General features: G+C 38.4%; 1 protein-coding gene across 1 annotated transcript in view; it reads right to left on the minus strand.

Annotated features, from left to right (window-relative positions):
• LOC125858376 (serine/threonine-protein kinase Nek6-like) overlaps window positions 1–12214 on the minus strand; it is a 1100283-nt gene that overhangs the window by 951236 nt on the left and 136833 nt on the right. The gene's annotated exons all lie outside the window — the stretch shown is intronic.

Consider the following 12214-nt stretch of genomic DNA (forward strand, 5'->3'; position numbering starts at 1 on the left):
ACACTTATAGAACCACACTCTAAGGCACGACTTTAAGAATATGAAAGAAGTGTAACTTCTAGCATCCTATAGCCTCTCGCTCATAGATGTGTCGCGACTCACACCGATGAACAAGACTCTACTAGATGTGGCATGTGAGACATCGATCCTAAAAAAAAAATTTCCAAAATCTTATGCTCTGATACCATGTTTGTCACGACCCGGGAGCACCCCCAAGTCGTAACAAGGCGTACTCGACCCCGAAGGGGTCTTATACAAGCCACATAGTCATTCATTGCATTCAATAATGAAAATAGTGCGGAATAAAAAAAAAAAACTTATTTACATCCACACATTTAAACTTCTTAAAACAACTTTAAAAACACACAGCGGAAGTCTAAGTCTCACATGGCCATCTTAGACACAGTCGCAAAACATAAGTAGGGACACGGCCCTTTACAATCAAAAGAAGTCTATTACATGAACAAAAGAACTTAAAAGTCTTGTCCTCGAATCCATGAGGACATACCAAGTCTTGGAGGAAAGCAATCCAACACTTCAAACTAGCTAGGAGGGATCACTTGCCGGAACCTACACTTATAGTAAAAATATGAAGAATATGGGTTAGTACACAAAATGTACTAAGTATGATGACCATGCAAAACATGCTTAAAAAGGGACATTTTAGTTAGAAACCATGCATTATGCCACCTTTTTGAAATATCATGAACAATAGCATAAAAGACATACAAGACAAGCATAACATCAAGTAAGTCATAATATCACCTTTAAACAATATCAACATGAAAACCTTTACCTTGGACCTTCACCTCAAGAAACCCTTATGCTATACCTCGTGCAATGTATGGATGACGTCCCATACCACCATCCATACTAAGGCACCACATTTAGGTCACTTAAAGTAACTTATCATTCCTTTCTTTCACCTTTGCACAATATTCATACATAAGAGGTATATCATTAATTAAGACATGACAAGGGAAAATAACTCGTAATATAACCCAAGTATAACATGCATAACATATTAAGCATTTAAGAGCCAACATTCTTTAATAACCTCATTTAGGGTACATTCATGTCACAGTCATTAGGATTTAGAGAAACTCACTATGACCCTCTCCAAGCCTACTCGTGCAATGTATAGGTAGCATCCCATACTACTACCTACACTTTGTAGAACCTGTCAAGAAACCATAATGAAATCTCACATGATGGGAAGTAAGCGTTTAACCGACATAGACCATGAGAGCTTGTCATGGAATCCGGTGTCATGAGTCCCCACACCGAAAAGAGGTGGTCTACTTGCCTAAGGAAGACCGGTATATATAGCTTAATGGATCCACTAGCTTCCTATGCGGGCACATAGTTTATGGGATAAGGTAGACGATCATTGAAACTCATGCCTAACTGTCGGGGGAGTTTCCATCTAACCAAATCCGCTCGGTGCTTAGCCTACATTCCCATAGAATAGTTCATTACTTTGACATCATCACACATGAAAGGGTGCCATAAGCCTACCGATTCAAGGTACATTATTTAACACATGAAAGGGTGCCATAAGCCTACCGATTCAAGGTACATTTAGGAAAGCTCATTAACTCCTCTTGAAAGGGTGCCATGGGCCTACCGATTCAAGTCTCATCATTAACCTTTATGGAAAGGTGCCATAGGCCTACCGAATCCAAGGTTCATTACTTATCATTAATGGAAGGGTGCCATTAGCCTACCGATCCAAGGTTCATTATAAGCATGTGTGGAAGGGTGCCATAAGCCTACCGATCCAAGGATTCAACAATCAACAATATAATCATTTATACAAGAAAATGATGCATAAGCCCTACCAATTCAAGGTATACTTTATATTGAAGAATCCTTCATATTATATCATCAACATTCATGAGTGTCATCAACACATCTCTGGATTTCCATACATCTCATAACTCAAACTTTAAAGCATCGATTCATCAATTCTCCATAGTTGGACATTTTGTCAAACACCTTGAAGGCATGTAATGGAATCAAAGAGCATGGAAAATAGGGTAGTAATTATGCAACCAAACCAGTGAACAACCTACAACAACACCTTTACATTCATAACATGATCACATTATCTTCATTGAATTCTCATTCGTATAATGTCATGATAACACTCCAATTTCTCATACTATGCCTTTAAGGCCATAAGCCTCACATACCAATACACCAACAATACACCATAAAATAAGCATGGGTAATGACATACTTCAACAATCTAAAGACCTTTAAACAAGTTTGATTCATATACATTCATTATCTAGCAACCCACTTCATAAAGGCATAAACTAGGAATAGAGAGAAATCATGGGTTCATGGAGTATTTTCATCTTAAATCGTCAATACAACAACAATATAACCATAAAGTGCCATTAGAAACCTTTTAAAACCATTTGGTGGAAGAACCCATGAGATTGAGTGAAAACCTAGATTTTTCATACTTTGAAATAACTTTGGATTTGGCTCCTTGAATGGAAAATTAGACAAGGATCAAGACCACCATACCTTTGCTATGATCTCCCACGAAATTTGATGAAGAAAGCCTTGAATCCAAAGCCCTAGCTCCCACTTCTTCTTCTTCTTAAATGGAGGATTGTAGAGAGGGAAATGTTTTTAGGGATGGGAATGAACTAATGGTATATAGGAAATAATATAAGTCCTTTGAAAAAAATGGTCCAACACTTAGAAAAAATTTCAGGCGGGTGAACAGTAAATGAACAGTAAAATCAGCTACTGGAATTTGCCTTTTTCTGCCGGACAGATTTTACGAAAATGGGCATAACTTCTTCGTCCGAACTCCGAATGAGGTGAAACGAAGTGAGTTAGGTAGCTAACTCAAAGGGCTTTCCATGGATATATTATTGGCCACCCAAATAATTTGTGTGCTAGGAGATATGACCCTCCAAAGTAGACCCTCGAAAAAGGCTTCACTTGGAAATTTCGGATTTTGATACGGTTGCTCTAAAATTTGGGTTAGACCCATTTCCCACTCAATTTGACCCCCTAAACAAGAATATGAAGTCGGATTTTCGAAAAACGAAACGGATCTTTTAATATACAGCTAAACAAGTTTTCGATAACTTCCGAAGCACATTTTTAAGAACTTTTGGGTCAAATTCAAATATAATCATTTCATTAAGTTCTCGACTCCAAACTCACATGTGAGGCTCTAGTTTCACTCTATCATTTTCCGAGTCGTTACAGTCATTCTTTCTAGATGATCACGTAAGTTAAGCTAGTGGATCTACTAAGTTAAGTAAAGTCCTATATCACGGCAAGGTGTAGGATGGTCCTTGGGCAACGTGAAGTAAAATGTTGTTTCATCACTAGGGCTTATAGTGGTGGTTGTCGGTTAAAGAATCTCCCACTAAAGTTATATTACTTTTATATAAGTAAAGTTGAGTTTGTTATCGTTTTATCCTTAATGAACTAAGCTGTTTACACTGTTTTACAAGCTTTATATATATTGCATGTGTCTTATTGCTTTATATTGAGTTCGGTTATTCATGAGTCTAACAGAGCCAAGGTAAGAGTTCCTTTGTACTCCTTTCAAGCTTAAGTTGTTGTTTAGCTTTCTAGCTCGCATACTCGTACATTCAATGTACTGATGCCAGTTGGCCTGCATCTTATGATGATGCAAACGCAGGTACCCAGGATCAGCATCCAGCACGCCGTTGATCCAGCTGAGCACTCCAGAGTTAGTGGTGATCCTTCTTGCCTTCCGGAGGACTCTGTTATTTTGTGTTCCTAGATTTGCTTTATTAGGATGTTGCGGGGTCTATCCCAACATCCATCTCAGTGTTATAGACACTTCATAGACAGTCAGTTAGTTAGTATTGAGTCTCTCATATATGTATATATATAAATATTCTATTTTGAGACACGAGTTGCCTTTTTGGCCAGATTTTATCAGTTAGGTTGTTTTATGACCTTTCATTGCATGGAGTTATTCTGTTGAGTTAAGTAAGCCAGACCAAGAGTTCGCTTGGGGCCAGGAATGGTCTTCGAGTGCCAGTCCTGCCCAGGGTGTAGGCTCGGGGCGTGACATCACCTTTGATATGTGTATACAGTCAACCGACAAGTCAAATATGAGAGCCAACAACAATAACGTCATCTATTATGATATAACTTATAAAATAAAAATGAATATACAAAAAATAGTTCTAAAAACTAAAATGTAGTTGCTCTCTTCACATGTTCATATGACATATAAAGAGTTTAACATGGAATACACGTGCAAAATATAGCTAGATGACAAGAAAAATACATAACAAATATTGTACGTAAGGTATTCTTACAGAGATACAACAAATTACATGATTGAACCTCATCAAATTGAAATAAATATATGCATTATTGCATTTAACTAATAAAAAAATTCATTGACGATTTTCATAGGTTCGCGTGAATAAGAGATATATATGACGATCCACATTGAACGTTCACAAAAGAATCTGCAATATTATTTTGTGCAAAGCTTATTATTCAAATATTCACTTAAATAAGAAATACTATTTACCATAACATATATTTTCTGAATTTATAATCACGTGCAACACATGTGTCGAAAAACTAGTATATAAAAAAATAGGTAGGATAGAAAAAAAGAATAAAATGTATTGTTGACCAGAATCAATTTACAGGTGGATGACATTTCCATTTCCATTTGACAAAGATTTCATATACCACTCTCACTCCTCATCAAAGCACACTAACATCCCACAATTTTCACCCAATATTTTTTGCGCACACTGAAGGGAATAAACAATCTAAAGGTATGTCCTAAATCTCTCGCGGTCTTATCTTCTTCTTACATTCTCTAAGGTTGTTTTTCTGATTAATTCTTTACTCATGTCAGATCTTGATTCCAAAAGTTGTTGTGGGTTTTAAAGGAATTCGGTGTTCACCTTGTGGAATTCTTTTCGTTTTTTTTCTAGCTATTTGAATTTTGCCCATACAGATCTGAATTCAAGGTTCTCTAAATTTGTATATCTTGGTTTCCTGCATTTCAACTATTAGTAATTTAGTGTGATATGATAAAATATGTGTTTTCTTATTATTAACGTTTAACTCTTTGTCAAGGTTGGTTTTGATTTACTGAATTGTCATTTTGTTTAAAGAACGATTCAATTTGAGTCCTACAATCAAGAATGTAGCCTCTTTTGATGTTTTTATAGACTTCTCATTGTTAGTCAAAAAAATTGTAACATCAATTTTTGACATGCATAGGTTAAATGCAAATGGTGCTTTGGTTATTCCGTCTTTTCTTTTCTCAAAAAGAGATTTAGTTTTTGAGGCATCTCACACATAAGCTCCGTAGATAGAGGATTAGTAGTTTATATGAGAGAAAAGATTGTTGTAGGCTTCATATCAGTTGCTAAAACTCTAATGTTAGTTCCATCTCTACGGAAATCAGTCAGCAACTAGCACTTTAGATGCAAACATCACTCATGCCTCATTTGTTTTCACTTAATGGAGGTATTAATCTGAATTGTTTAGATTCAACAATTAAGTCCATTTGTATGTAAGATCTGAATCTTAATAATTCAGATTCAGCCCATTAAGTACATGTGTTTTTGTTTCATTTAAAACGGCTTAATGGAGCTTATTAGGTCTAAATGAATGATTTGTGGACTCATTTAGGGCTATATTTTAATAGAAATTGTGTCCTCAATTGCTTATTTTATTTCAATATCTGATGAAAAGCCTTAAGTTTCAAGTATTTGAAGTTTGAAGGAAAGCATGACACTACATCGTAAAACAGAGCAAAAGAAGCCAAAAGAACGGGGAAACGAAGATCTGCGAATCACTGAACCCATTCGACGAATCGCCAACAAATCGCATATTCGCCTTTTGTTCCAGTGTGCTGAGCCTTGAAGGAAAGGAGAAAATCGGCGGTGAAAAGGAGCAGTCGGCATTCCGCCGAACGACTCCACGAAGCAGTGCTGCATCACCCAATTATCTAGAACACAAAGATGCTGAAGGCAACTGATGAAAGGCGACGAAGTAGACCAAAGGGAGGATTGCCGAATGCATCATCGATTCCCACTAACGTCTCCGAAAAAACCTTCGTAGCACATTTTCTGAAAACTATAAATACTAGTTCAGTTTTTATTCTTAGGGGTGAATTTTACCTTGTTTTACCTAGTTTTTAGATTATTAAGTTTCAGACATAGTTTTTGGAGATATTCTCTCTAAGTTTTGGAGAAGGTTTTGAAGAACTTGGAATTTTCAAGGGTTTCATCTTCAAGAAATTGGACTTGGGTCTCTTGAATTCTTCACTTTTGGCTTGTTTTAAGACTTGACCTTGCATATCCATTGATGGAAACTAATATTCGTATACATCTTTATCTCTTTTACATGCGTAGCTAAACCCCCAATTCTTGGGGTGTGATTTTGGGAATATGGGTTAGATTAATTATTGGGCCTTGCTTGATGGTAGTCTATTTGTAGTTTAAATGTGATTTCGTTTACTGGTTGTGGATGAACTTAATGAGGTTGTAGTTGCAAATATAATCTCATATATGTGTTTTCGGCTTGCTCGAGAGAGAGGTCGTAAAACTAAGACCACTAAATTGATGGCCAGTGCGAGTAGGTCAACATGAGGTTCAACTCGAGAGAGTGAACCCTAGTCCCATGTCCACACACTCAGCTCGAGAGAGTGAGTGGGTGAAGGCAGAGGTTGTTCTTCATGCGGCAAGTGGGTGTCCGAGAGGAACCCAATTGAAATGGGGTAAGTTGCTAGAGAGAGAGCTTATCCCCCTTAAAGTCTAGCCTAGTCACAAATACTCAATGAATTTGCTATCAAAAACACGTACCCAATTATTTAGTCTATCCCGTATTCCTATCATATCCCAAGAATCCCATCTCCATACTTGTATTTTTCCTTGTTTTCAATTATTTAGTTGTTTCCTGCTTACAAACACCCATTTGATACTTGACACTTGCGTCACCCTTTTTAAATTGTTATGTTTTCATTCGCCAAAGTCTTTATCTATGATTAGCTTTAGCACTTTCTCACTCAACCAGTAGTTCTCACACCCACTCCCTTGGGACTCAATCCCAACCTTTGGTTGGGTTACTAAACTATTGTACGATTGTAGACACTTGCATCAGAAGTTGTGTCTTAATACACAAACATCAAAATGGCGCTGCTGCCGGGGAGTTGTGTTACGTGAAAGTTTTTGGTTTAAGATGAATTCTACTTTGGATAATCATAGTTTACTAACTTTAATTCTAGTTTTTTTTCCTTTGAATTTGTTGATGTAGGTAGATACCGTAATGATGGCTGGGGAAATGGTGACAACTCGGCTGAAACGAGACAAGAAGTCGAGAGGGACTTCGAGTTAACTGCACTAGTAACTCAACTGAACGAGTTGTCCACCAGATTATCCGAGGTGGAAAACTAGTGTAAGGGTCAAGGGAGGTACATACCTCCTCACGAGAGGAATCAGTCTAGAGACAGGGAGAACAATTGCGTCGAGGACACACTTCAAATCATTCTACAAAAGATCACTGAACAAGATCAAATGTTGGAAGAGATGAAGGAGAATATTTAAGTGTTGAATCAAATGGTTGGTTCTCACTCTTGATCGATCCAGCTGATCCGGACACTCATGAATTATGTGGTGCCTCCTCTTCGCCCAAATGAACTATTGGGGTTACCTAGTAACACTAGAGACAACCCCACCAATAAAATGTGATTGGGGACTCGCGTCGTGTCACGACGTTAAATAAGGTGCTTCTTGGGAGGCAACCCAAGGTTTTAAATGCTTTAGTTTTCTTTTATAAATAATTGTGTGTTAGTGGTGCAGGTTTGAATGAGAAAAGTGGTGAAAAATACAGATTGGTGAGAAATTGGTCAGCCGGCGGATCGCCGAAGAGGTTCGCAAGCCCAACTTAACCCGCTGTTTGGCTCAATTCAAGTTCAAGTCAGAGCCTGTAAAACTCGGTGGACTTATAAAGCAGTTTGGCGTGTCATCGACCAGGTCGGTGACAACGATGTAGACCATCGTCTTAACCCCTAAGAAATTGAAAGAATTTTAGCAATCTGTGGGGCCGGTTATCACTTGGTGAATCGCTGAGTAAATCGGCGAGTGCGACTAACGTCGCTGAACACGAGCGAACTAGATGGTTTATAATGGGCAAAAAGCTTCAAATTTGAAATTCTTCACTTTCCCTCGCTCTTGAATCACCTAAATTCACACTAAGGTAGTATTTCCTTTATTTTAGCCCTTTACTAGCATATTAGTTTGTTGATTTGTACTCCGAGTTGGAATACTTTGCCGCATAGCTTTTCAATCGTAATTTAATCGACATCATAGGTTGGTTTCCAAATACCGAGTTTACATTCAAATTTTTTGTACTCTTTTGCAATAATAGTATCATATTGATGTGTTTTGGGCCTTTCTGGTAGGATTAGAATCCTGAAATGCCTATTTTAACTTGAAATCTTGCCCACAAAGTTTGATTGGCAAATTCTCGTAGCTTTTGTGCTTTTTAATGAGTTGGATTGTGATTGCGTGTTGTTAAATTGATTGGGTGAAGTCTAAGTAGCCCGCGTTTGTGTTAAATGTAGAAAATTTGCACAATGATAGAGCGGGTAACACCACTCTTAAGAGCAAATATCGTCAAATGGCCAAATTTGGCAAATCCAGGAGAAGTCTGAGTATTTTGGGGTGATGCGTAGTATAGGTCTTGTTTGAATTTCATTAGTGCATGCTTTGATTTCAATTTTGGGGGTTGAGAAGGTGGGTTGAAAATGTGCATGTTGGGTCATTCGATGAACTGAGTCAAGCTCGTCGAATCACTCGGCGGTTCGCCTATTTTCTTCATGTCGCGTTTAATTTGTGTCATGTTTGTGGTTGGAGTCTGCAAATTTCGGTGAGATGCTTGAGTTTGCTGAAGGCATTCAACGACTCACCGAAAGTACTCTTTATCTCTCTTTATTTGCACCCCTAAGACCCTTATGCACTATAACTTTCGGCAGACAAACCCTTGCTTGCCGAAAGTAGTCGGCGATTCGCTGAAAGGACTCTCATATCGCCAACATGCTTTAATTGTTTAGTAGTGAGTCCACAAATTGGACTCACTTAGGGCTTTATTTTTATAGAAATAGTGTCCTCGAATGCTTATTTTGTCTCAATATCTAATGAAAACTCTTAAGTTTCAGGTATTTGAAGTATTAGTGGAAGCATAGACACTTAGGCACAAAAAGGAACAAAAAGGCTGGAAAGAACAAAGAATCTGAAGTATGAGCATCGCCAAGAACCTTTGGCGATTCGCCGAAAGGATAGACTCCGCCCTTTGTTCTAGTATGGGAAGCCCTGAAGGAAGAGGATAAAAAAGGGGATAAAAGGAGCAGTCGGCGCTTCGCCAGATAGTTCCATGAAGCAGTACTATACCGCCCAATGGTCCAGAATGTGAAAATGTTGTAGCCAAGCACTCAACAGCGATAAGACAGAAGAAGGGCGAGTCACCGAGTCATTCGGCGGACTCTACTAACTTCGCCGAACTATCTGCCCGCACTAATTTCTAATGGCTATAAATACTAAACTCTTTATTAATTTTAGTGTTCCGAACCATTATTATTTTTAGAATAGAATAGTACGTTTTTAGATATTTTCTCTCAAGTTTGGAAAGGGTTTTGTGGGAGACTTGAAGAGAGAAGGATTTCATCTTCCCCAAGTTGGAAGTGGTCTTTTCCATTCTTCTTCCTTTTCTTAAATCAAGGTTTAATTTCTTATACCCATTTGATTTTAATATCATTTTAGGTGTATTTTGTTATTTCTTGATATGTGGCTAAAAACCCCATTCTTGGGTGTGATTTAGCAAATATATGTTGATATTGTTGTTGGGTCTTGCTTGCTGATAGGATAGATGCATTTTACTGGTGATTTCACCCAGTGGTTGGGGTTCAATTTAATGGGTTTGTAGTTGCAAATACAAAACCACCCATGTGTTTTCGTCTTGCCCGAGAGGGAGGTCGCGAAACCAAGACCACTAGAGTGATGGCCTAAGAAGTAGGTCGACATGAAGTTCAGCCTGAGAGGGTGATCCCTAGTCTCATATCCTAACATTCAGCTTGAGAAAGTAAGTGGGGTAAGGCGTAGGCTGGTCTTCACGTAGCAAATTGGTGGCCGAGAGGAACCCATTTGAAACGGGGTAAGTTGCCTGGGAGGGAACTTATTTCCATCTAAAGCTTAGCCAAGTCACTATTATCTTGGAAATTTTCTATTGAAAGCATGTACGCAACGATTCATATCAACTTATATTGCGGTTACACCCCAAGAATATTTCCCCATACTTGATTTTCTTGTTAATTTTTGCTATTTCCCCTACTTGTGATAAAACCCCCCAAATCGATATTTCACACTTTTGTGTCACCCCCTTTAATTTAGTATGTTTTTAATCGTTAATGTCTTTAGCTACGACTAGTTAGAGCTTAATTTTATTTTTCTATCAATTCTCAAATCCAGTCCCTTGGGACACGACCCTAACCTTTAGTTGGGTTACTATACTATTGATGATCGTAGACACTTATACCGTAGGATAGTGTCGTTGGTCACGATAAGCATCAAAATGGCACTGCTGCCGGGGAGTGGTGTTATTTTGGAATTTGTAGTTGAATAAAATTTTTGATTCTTTCTATTTTTAGTGTTACTAATCTAAATTGTAGTTTTGTTTTGCTAGTTTGAATATCAAAGTAGGGAACAAAGGATGTAAAACCATTATGGATCATCCACTTCTGAAACTATTGAACCTCAGGGACAACCTCCTGACTTTCAAACAGGAAGGGGATGAGACTAATCAGGAAATGTGGCTGAAGTTTCAAGCGATGTTGCAACCATGGCCATCTCACAGGATGACAGACAAGAGGCTACTGGAGTGCTTCTGCACGGGTCTAGGACTTGAGAATAGAGATATAGCTGATCAAATTTGCGAGGGCGGTACGCTACACCAGCCATATAAAGTCGTAGCAAAACTCCTTGATGGTATGATAAAAGCCAACAAAGAAGCCAAAAAGAAGCAGGAGTGGGATGCACTAGCTACCCAGTTGAATGCTTTATCTACCAGAGACACTTCATTGGAGGTACAAGCCATAGGAAAGAAAAGCACCCCTCCCTTCGATAATGTAGGGGAAGAAGTAGATAGGTATACAGGATGATGAAGCCCTGTCACTCATTCAAAAAAAGATTGAGGCACATGAGAAGATGTTGAATGAGATGAAGGAAAACGTCGAAATGCTGAACGAAGCGTCAGCCTCTCACTCCATGACAATTCAAATGCAGGATGCTCAAATCACCCATTTAATGATGGGTCACTATCCTCCATTCGCCGAAGATTCACCTAATTACACCATGAGTCATTTCAAGGACGAAGAGTAGTATTTGAATTGCGTCGTGCCACGATGTTAACTTAGGCTCTGTTTGGGAGGCAACCCAAAACCCCATATTATCTTATATTGGCGTACTAGTAAAACAATAGTGTCTTAGTTTTATGCACTGAAATGTAGCAGGTGCCAAATAGGTGCATAATGGCGAGCAGCAAGCCTAGTTGGTGAGTCGCCGAAGAAGCTGGCGATCAAATCTATTCCGCTGTTTGACTCAAGATATTTTTAAAATTTGGAGTTTGTAAAACTCGGCAAGCTCAACATAGTTTTGGTGAATCGCCCACCTGATTGGCGACCCAGATAGTCAACGCCGTTTGAACATCCACAACTGCTAAGAAGTTCCGTAAAAACTCGGCAAAGTAAAAATTTGTTTGGTAAAAAGGCAAATCACTCAGAAACCAAAACACAAACACCGAATGGGAATGAACTAGATAAGCCGCAGGCCAACACACAAAAAGGCAGCTGATTAATCACTCAAAAGCATGGGTTAAAGATAGGTGCATTGGAATGCCAAGAAAAGATGTATAGAGCATGATGAATCACTCGGCAATGCACCAAATATCCCGAGCATACCTTCTGCTTTACACGACATCTATTGAAGGACTCTAACTCAAAACAGCTGCCTAACCAGGATTATTCTCTAGCCCTATCTCTGTCTTTCTTTAATTTGACCTCTGGATTATTATTTGCATTTGAGGACAAACACTTTTATTTGTGGTGGGGTGAGGCTCACCTTTTGTGTGCTATTTGTGATTGGTGTTTTGTATATATTTGGGTTGTTCTGTTTAA

Source organism: Solanum stenotomum, chromosome 3, assembly GCF_019186545.1.
Source record: "Solanum stenotomum isolate F172 chromosome 3, ASM1918654v1, whole genome shotgun sequence".
Taxonomy (NCBI): domain Eukaryota; kingdom Viridiplantae; phylum Streptophyta; class Magnoliopsida; order Solanales; family Solanaceae; genus Solanum; species Solanum stenotomum.